At 37.6% G+C, this 8,915-nt stretch overlaps 1 pseudogene; it reads left to right on the top strand.

The window, feature by feature from the left end:
* Window positions 1-7,008: 7,008 nt before the first annotated feature.
* Window positions 7,009-8,915, top strand: part of LOC107696813 (cadherin-4-like) — a 261,385-nt pseudogene continuing 259,478 nt past the window's right edge.

Raw genomic sequence — 8,915 nt, forward strand, 5'->3', positions numbered from 1 at the left:
TTGTGCTGCCTGCTCAGTGGTGCCGAGGCAACTTTTCCCATCTTATTTTCCCTCTCCCTTTCCCTCACTCATGCCATCTTCCTTTCTGGCTCTCTCTCCTGCTCAGTTGGTGTGTAATTGGGCCTCAAGTAAATGGAGATTTGTATGGAGATCAGCACTCAGCGTATCCACGCACGCACACACATACACACACACACCAGGGATAGCTTTTAATCAATGGCCGGAATGAGAGAACTAACATACGGTAAAAATCCACCGTTCTGGCATCAGCTTTGACCAGTGCAGAGTCCTTTGTGTCCCAGATTCTGTAATTGTCTCAGTATCTGATTTCATTTGACTTTTTGATAAGAATAACCTCATTGGCTCTGCCTTGATATTTCCAATCCCATCATCCCTCAGAGAATGATTAACTCTCCTCCTGGCTGTGAACGGCCGTCACTAAGGCGTAAAATATTATTTGTATTACCCAGCATTTCCGCAAGCCTCAGTTGAGATCTTTGGAAAATGAGCTGGAGATAAACAGAGGGGGGAGCCAGTGAATCAAAGCTCCTAATATTAAATGATACGATATTAATTAGGGACAGGCAAGAAGTAATGCATCATGTCTTATTGAAAGGGGCCCCGGAGGATTAAATTAGACTCGCGGGGACAGGGCTAAAAATCACCTAACCTTTTCTCTGTTTTAATATAAGCCATCCAGCGCGGTGGCAGTGCACTTTTAGTGGCGCTCGTTAAGACGTAAAGGGTTCTGTGAGGAGCTCCACTCCTTCTCTCTAATGATCATTATGCTCTGTGTAAACTGAGAAGCTACTGTTTGCTCTTCCCAATCCCACTCCAAAGGGTCATTCTTCTTCATTATCGCCGTTGCAAAGTGCCTGACGATTATTGTGTAATCCAATTTGTTGTATCATTTTCAACAAATTGCTTCAGCCGTCTTTAGCCAGGGAAAAATGTTTATGAGCGCGGACGTACGCATTTCCACACTATATGCTTTTAAGATGCCAATTTCCTTTGCCTTGCTAGTTAGCAACGATGAAATTGTGTTTTTCCGGCCCTTTATTCTCCGCGGTATTAGTTTAGCGAGGACATTTCTGGCAGAAAGCGCTTTTTAAAATGCTGTTTTGAATTGCCTCGCTGAATCAGAGCTCCAGGGATAGGCCGCAGCCTTTGCTAATGGACTCCCTCATTTGAGCAGGTAAGACAATTAGCCATATTACCGAGCCCACTTAGCTACAGGCTAACCTGTGCGCATCTGTGGCACCTAAAGTGAACACGTTGTGACTTCCAAAAGGCTAGGCTGTTTAAAGGGGGTTTGTTTGCTTTCAGACACAACCATGTTTGTTTGTTTTTTAGGATTCGTCGAACACATTGTTATTAGTTCAACGCTGCAATGAAAACGTCGTGCTCCATCCCAAACCTGACTCCGACCAGAGGCGAGCGCATTTAACCTTGGCTGTGATTGAGAGGCAGATGGCGCACCCTTATGTCTGTTGAGCATAGCAGTGTGCTAATGAAGTCATGTCTCCATAAACAGCAGACACGGGGTCAGTCAGGCTGCTACGGGCCCTGAGAGAAGCTGTTGTTGCAATAGTGGACAGGCCTCTGGAGGACTAAATAATGAGCACTCGCTCTCGCTCTCGCTGGCCCTCTGCTGCCAGCTCTCAGCCCTCAGGGACATGACAGAGAAAGACCAAACACACACCTGTACACAGAGGGACAAATGCACAGACGTACTTGTGCAGAGTGAGAGGCTCCTATAAATACAGATGCACAGCAAGCAAGACACACAAATACTGGTACACAGAAAAGCAAGTACATATATTTACCTCCATATCCAGCTTCTGGATGTGTGCTCACACAGAAATACCAATGAATAGAGGTTGGTACAGTATATACACGTACATACGCTTATGCTGAGATGCAGATAAGTATGCAGACAATGTAAGTTCTATGAGATGTAGAGGTTCGGTTCAGTTATTACTAGGGCTGTCAATCGATAAAATTTTGATATACTAATTATTATTTTAATTATTTGCAATTACTCGCATGTATATCAATATTTGCAGAGAAAAGTCTCAAAAGATGATTGATTTTTGTCACTGAGTGTTGTTCATTTATTTGTATATTTCATTTATTATTGCTCTTCACATTTTCTTTACACTTTTTTCACACTTATTTCTCAACATAGTTTTTTTTTTAATATTATTATTATTATTTTTATTAAAGATTCTGTCATCATTACTCACCCTCAAGTTGTTCCAAGCCTGGATGAATTTTTTTCTTCTGCTGAACAAAAAATAAGAAATTTTGATTGTGTAACCAAACTGTTGCTGGTCTCCATTGACTACCATAATATTTTTTTTCCATACTATACTTTTTTTCCATACCAGCAACTGTTACTCATACGGTTACTCATATTGTTCAAAATATCTTCTTTTATGTTCAACAGAAGAAAGAAATTCATATAGGTTTGGAACCACATAAGGGTGAGTAAATGATAACAGAATTTAAATTTTTGGGTGAACTGTTCCTTTTTTAAGGCCAGACAGCAAACCGAGTACAGTATGTCACTTCTCAGACATTCCAAGACCGACAAACGGCGGTTCAATCGGTGAAAAACTATGGAATTACTTTTGTGCCAAAAAAAATTTACGTAACTTTTCAAGAAACATGTTTTGCTAACTGTTTTCTCCTATTTCTTTCACTGATCTATACTTACAAATGCGCTTCCAGAATTTTGACAGATTTTGGGAAATTTTGACAAAAAGTGGTTTTTAATAATGCCTAAATATATATCCAAATGCAAAACCTAATACATGCAAATAATTATGATTGAAAACAAAGTTTCAAGCAATAGGGAATACACAGTCATGGAGTGGAGCAACCTTTTCATAAACAAAATTCTGATGCTGACCCAGAGGATGTAGTCGTAGTACAAGAGATCCACTGCCCCCAAAAAGTAATTCCATAGAAAACAAGCACTGACCAACACCAATTCATAGTTTTCAGTCACGTGACTGGCTCGAAGACCTGGCGGGCAAAACATCCATAGAACTGCAGCACAAGCCTGTTCATTTTCCATCTATTTCCAATCCACAGATATTTAGATAAACTCTCAAAAGGATAAAACAAAGATATGTGAACAAAATGCAAGTTTTGGCCTTTTGCAATACATATAAAACACCCGCCGCAATATTTCAGTTAAAAACAGCGTGACATTCTAAAACATTTAATGTGAAAACACTTAAAGTGGCTTTAAAACAGTGATATTAAAAGACCAAATTCAGTACACACCCTTTCAGTACACACGCAATGCGCTAAATGGTTAAGTGTTTTCTTTGTAATGGTTTGCTATGGGAAAACATTTAATGTGAAACTTTGCGCATTGCGTTTATATTCTGTATACTGAATTTGGCCTTTAATGTCACTGAGTGTTGTTCATTTATTTGTATATTTCATTTATTATTGCTCTTCACATTTTCTTTACACTTTTTTCACACTTATTTCTCAACATAGTTTTTTTTTTAATATTATTATTATTATTTTTATTAAAGATTCTGTCATCATTACTCACCCTCAAGTTGTTCCAAGCCTGGATGAATTTTTTTCTTCTGCTGAACAAAAAATAAGAAATTTTGATTGTGTAACCAAACTGTTGCTGGTCTCCATTGACTACCATAATATTTTTTTTCCATACTATACTTTTTTTCCATACCAGCAACTGTTACTCATACGGTTACTCATATTGTTCAAAATATCTTCTTTTATGTTCAACAGAAGAAAGAAATTCATATAGGTTTGGAACCACATAAGGGTGAGTAAATGATAACAGAATTTAAATTTTTGGGTGAACTGTTCCTTTTTTAAGGCCAGACAGCAAACCGAGTACAGTATGTCACTTCTCAGACATTCCAAGACCGACAAACGGCGGTTCAATCGGTGAAAAACTATGGAATTACTTTTGTGCCAAAAAAAATTAACGTAACTTTTCAAGAAACATGTTTTGCTAACTGTTTTCTCCTATTTCTTTCACTGATCTATACTTACAAATGCGCTTCCAGAATTTTGACAGATTTTGGGAAATTTTGACAAAAAGTGGTTTTTAATAATGCCTAAATATATATCCAAATGCAAAACCTAATACATGCAAATAATTATGATTGAAAACAAAGTTTCAAGCAATAGGGAATACACAGTCATGGAGTGGAGCAACCTTTTCATAAACAAAATTCTGATGCTGACCCAGAGGATGTAGTCGTAGTACAAGAGATCCACTGCCCCCAAAAAGTAATTCCATAGAAAACAAGCACTGACCAACACCAATTCATAGTTTTCAGTCACGTGACTGGCTCGAAGACCTGGCGGGCAAAACATCCATAGAACTGCAGCACAAGCCTGTTCATTTTCCATCTATTTCCAATCCACAGATATTTAGATAAACTCTCAAAAGGATAAAACAAAGATATGTGAACAAAATGCAAGTTTTGGCCTTTTGCAATACATATAAAACACCCGCCGCAATATTTCAGTTAAAAACAGCGTGACATTCTAAAACATTTAATGTGAAAACACTTAAAGTGCCTTTAAAACAGTGATATTAAAAGACCAAATTCAGTACACACCCTTTCAGTACACACGCAATGCGCTAAATGGTTAAGTGTTTTCTTTGTAATGGTTTGCTATGGGAAAACATTTAATGTGAAACTTTGCGCATTGCGTTTATATTCTGTATACTGAATTTGGCCTTTAAATATCTCTGTCTTACTACATTACTACTTAATGCAATCCTCGTAAAAATACCTGGCGGTCAGCAGAGCCTTATTTTGCACTCCACGTGGGTGTTCCTGTAAGGGTGTGACGTCACGTGAAAACTATGAATAGACGTCAACAGGGGTAACATAGTCTCAGCCTCAGACGTCACGGACACGGACCGTTGGCTGAATGTCTGATGCATGTGGCACACAAAATTGGAAACACTTCAGGAGTTTCGAAGTCATCGGATTGGTTGAATTATACAGGATTTCCGGGAGACTTGTGTGACGCATTCTTTAACGTTCCACCTGGAAACAAAGATGCAGTGAAGCCAAACGTCCTCATGAAAGAAGAAAGCTGGCGTGTTTACAACTGTGACAATGAGCACTTATCAGGATTAACTAAAATTTGGATTTTCAAAAGTATGTGAAATATTTAAAGTTTGTGGATAGAATCTTTAAAATATGTCCAAGGGTTTTACACATCGGTCTGTTATTGTGGGGACATTTCCATGCCCCTAAACATGACGCGGCACAAAACGAAATGTGATTGGTTATTTTACCTGTCAGTCATATGGCCTCTTGGGCGGGCCTTGCTCCATTCAAAGCGGCCAAGGTTCCCAGACCTTCTGCCGTCAGTCTGAAGGTTTGGCTACGCGAGGCTAGGGGTAACACTGATCATACAAAACACAATGATAGTGGAGCCTCAAATTCAGGTTCCTGTGATTTTTCTTATATTAGTGTTATATTTAATCTGTACTGTGTAATTCCTATGTATGTCTGCATGATAATGTATGTTTGCACTATACTTTCTTCTGCACTGGAAACTCCTGTCACCAATACAAATTTCTTGGTTGTGTAAACATACTTGACAATAAAGCTCTTTCTGACTTCTAACCAGTGTTTTGGCCAACAAATAAGTTGCATACATTTTTATATATACATTTTAATTATTCATATACATATATTGTCATACATTTTTTAACTAATATATGTGTGATTATGTATGTATATATGAATTATTTTACCCTGGTTATATATTGATTGTCACTGCTAAATATTTAATATATGCAGTTGCTGTATGACTGTAATGCTCTGCAAAGGGCGATGTTGAAGCTTCATTAATTTCTTCTGGTACCAGGGAGCGCTTCTCTCTGTAATTGCCGGAGAGTCTGTATTATCTTCAAAAGGTAACTGATGAGAAGTAGCTTCCTGATGATAAATATACATTTCTTTTGTGTTAATCTAAGGCCTACTGTCCGGTCCAATTTTTATTAATGCATTATTATTTCTACTTTTATTTTTTAAATTAATACTGAATTCTACTAAACTAAGTTAAATTGAAAGTCCTAGTTATTACTAATAATCAGAGAAGCATGAGGCTGTAAAAAATATGAAAAAGAAAATCCATGTTTTATTTCCATTGCATACTGAATAAAATCACTATATCCTTTCTTGTATTTCCTGTTATTTAAGCCAAAATTCAGCAGCAGAGTGTGATGGTGTGAGGCATCTTTATTATGAGAGCTCCCAAGGAAAAAATAGAATAGGCATCTGAAGTCATTCACAGCCAGTTATAAAAAACACACAATCTCCAAACATCTCATTTAAAGCACAAATTAATCCGAATTCAGTGTCCGTGGCAGGAGGCTACTCCTTATCAGTTAACTTTTGAAGATAATGCAGACTCTCCTGCAATTACAGAGAGATGCACTCACAAGAAATTAATGAAGCTTCAACATTGTCAGGAGTATGCTTTTTTGTTTCTGTCTTGACCTAGTTTGTAGTCTGCGTTAGTTTCATTCAGTTCACTTGTTGTTCGTTGATTAACTCATTAGTTCCCTCATTTAGTTCAAGTATAAGTACTCCCTGTTTTGTTTAGTACTTTGTCCTGTCTTGTCCGTGTTACTTCATGTAAAGTGGTTGGTTTCCTATGATTTCTCCTATGTGTTTGTTTTGCTTTATAATAAAGTGCTTCTTTGGCCTCTCTATCATTGTGCGCTTAATATCATGACCGTGACAGAAGACAGGACCCTCAGATTGAGTATATTTAAATTAAAAAGGGACAATGGATTTACCAGCTTTGCACCTTCTTCTCCTTCCTGAACAACAGCTGTTGCTGGAATATTTGGGCTGGATGCTCCAGCATGGAGGAGTTTCATTTACAGTCTGTGACCCAGAGTTCAGCCATCCACCAGCAAGCGACTGCACGAAGACATTAGTGCCCACTGTAGACAGTGAAAACCGGCTTGCCGCGATGGATGAGCCTGAACCAGAGAAAGGGATGGAAGGAGTCATCGCTCCGGAGCCCGTACCACAAACCGTGTCTGACCAGTTTGTGAGCCGGCAACATCGTGCATTGCAGAGGGAGTATTAGTGGAGATTGACGGCTTGGAGGAAAGCTCTGCCCACAACCCCGCCAAAGTGGATGCTATGGTTAGAACCTCTTGTGGTTATTTGAAGGAATTAATGGACAGTTTTGAAGAGGATTTAATAGACTGATTTGGGGAGGTAAAACCTAATGTCCCTGTATCTTCAGCGGCCCCTGTTTTTGAATGCCCATCCAGCCTCCCTCTCCCACCTCAAAAAGCCAGTTCCTTGGTCCCATCTCCGCTGGTGTCCTTCAGCCATCACCGTTTGCACAGCATTACAGCCATATGGAAACTGCATATATTAGATGACAGAATCAATACAAAACAATGGTAAATTATGTTTAAATTATATATTGAAATTAGTAAATAAATTAATATATTTATTCACATTTACATTCACAATACACATTTACTAATATTTGAGTAAAATAGTAAATGTGTTATAATTTTCAGCAATTTATTAATTACAATTTTTGATAGCCAAATCAATATGCCAAACAAATTCAAATTATATACATTTTTGCTTTTAATAATAGTTTTACTATTGAAATTTTGCTGAAATAAGAGGCTTTTTAATTGCCACATATTACATCTAATTTCAGTGTACTATATCGTTTTTCTTTTCATTTTTTTCTCCTCTCTTTTTCACCTCAAGACCTTGAGGTATGTTCCTGTACAGAAACTTACTTTAAAAACTAAATGTACCTTGAAAAATAAGTGTGATTAAAACATATGACAATTAGCCCCAGTCTCCCATATGTGAATAATAATGTAAAGTAAAATAAATAATAAATGAGAATTACCACAAAAGTTTCTGTGCTCTCTGGAAGCAATTCTGAAAGGACAACATTCATTATTAGCTGTCCTGACATGAGCCAGATCCACAATCACCTCTCAGATAAGACACACAGGTGCACTCACAAACCAATTATCCAAGAATCCTTCAGATCCTCATGCTCCCAGCAGCACAGCTTCATAATAAAACTGTTCATAATAAATAATAATAGAAACGATGTAAATTCGGCTTTGCACGTGTAACCATTACCTCACATGTTCAGTGCTCTTTGTCACACAGTCTTTCAGAAAGTTTCCTCCCAATCTATATTAGGCCCAGTTCCAGGTCTGAGACTTGTTTAGACTGTAATAGAGATGAAACCCTTCCATTCATAAATAGAACTGTCCTTGATCTTAAGCATTGTTCATTATTTTAAATGCAAATGAAAGTGACATATTTTAAAGATGCATTACACCTGCTGCTCAGGTTAAGTAAACTATGTAGTGTTTTCAAATGACCTTCTTTTAAATAAGGAGATTCGTTTCTGTGGGAGAACTTCACAGCCTGAAAGAGGTATGATTTAGTTCTTCCTGAGAGAAAGCAAATGAAGCGTACTTAAGAAGAGGACTTGTGGCACTTGTGATACCCACATGAGATAATACTTGCTTTCCTGTATTAATATTGTTATTACTTCAAGTCACTAGTTAATGAATGAAGTACTTCTAGTGCTACTTGGGAGAGGACTGTTATTGCATGCCAGGCTTGATTTAGTTTTTAATCTGAAGTGGTCCTTTGTGTTCCAAAGCAGGTTCTTAAACTTTTGTCAGACCCCCTGATGTATATAGAGTTGTGACCCGTTGCATACAGTATTGTAAGAAGTAGAGTGCTGTTCTATAATAAAGTGTATCATATGTAATGCATTTATTAACATTAAAGAAAAAATAGTATATATATGTGTGTGTGTGTGTGTGTGTGTGTGTGTGTGTGTGTGTGTGAGAGATTCAAAATTAATTAAAA

The sequence above is a fragment of the Sinocyclocheilus anshuiensis genome, unplaced genomic scaffold, assembly GCF_001515605.1.
Source record: "Sinocyclocheilus anshuiensis isolate Anshui unplaced genomic scaffold, SAMN03320099.WGS_v1.1 scaffold710, whole genome shotgun sequence".
Classification (NCBI taxonomy): Eukaryota; Metazoa; Chordata; class Actinopteri; order Cypriniformes; family Cyprinidae; genus Sinocyclocheilus; species Sinocyclocheilus anshuiensis.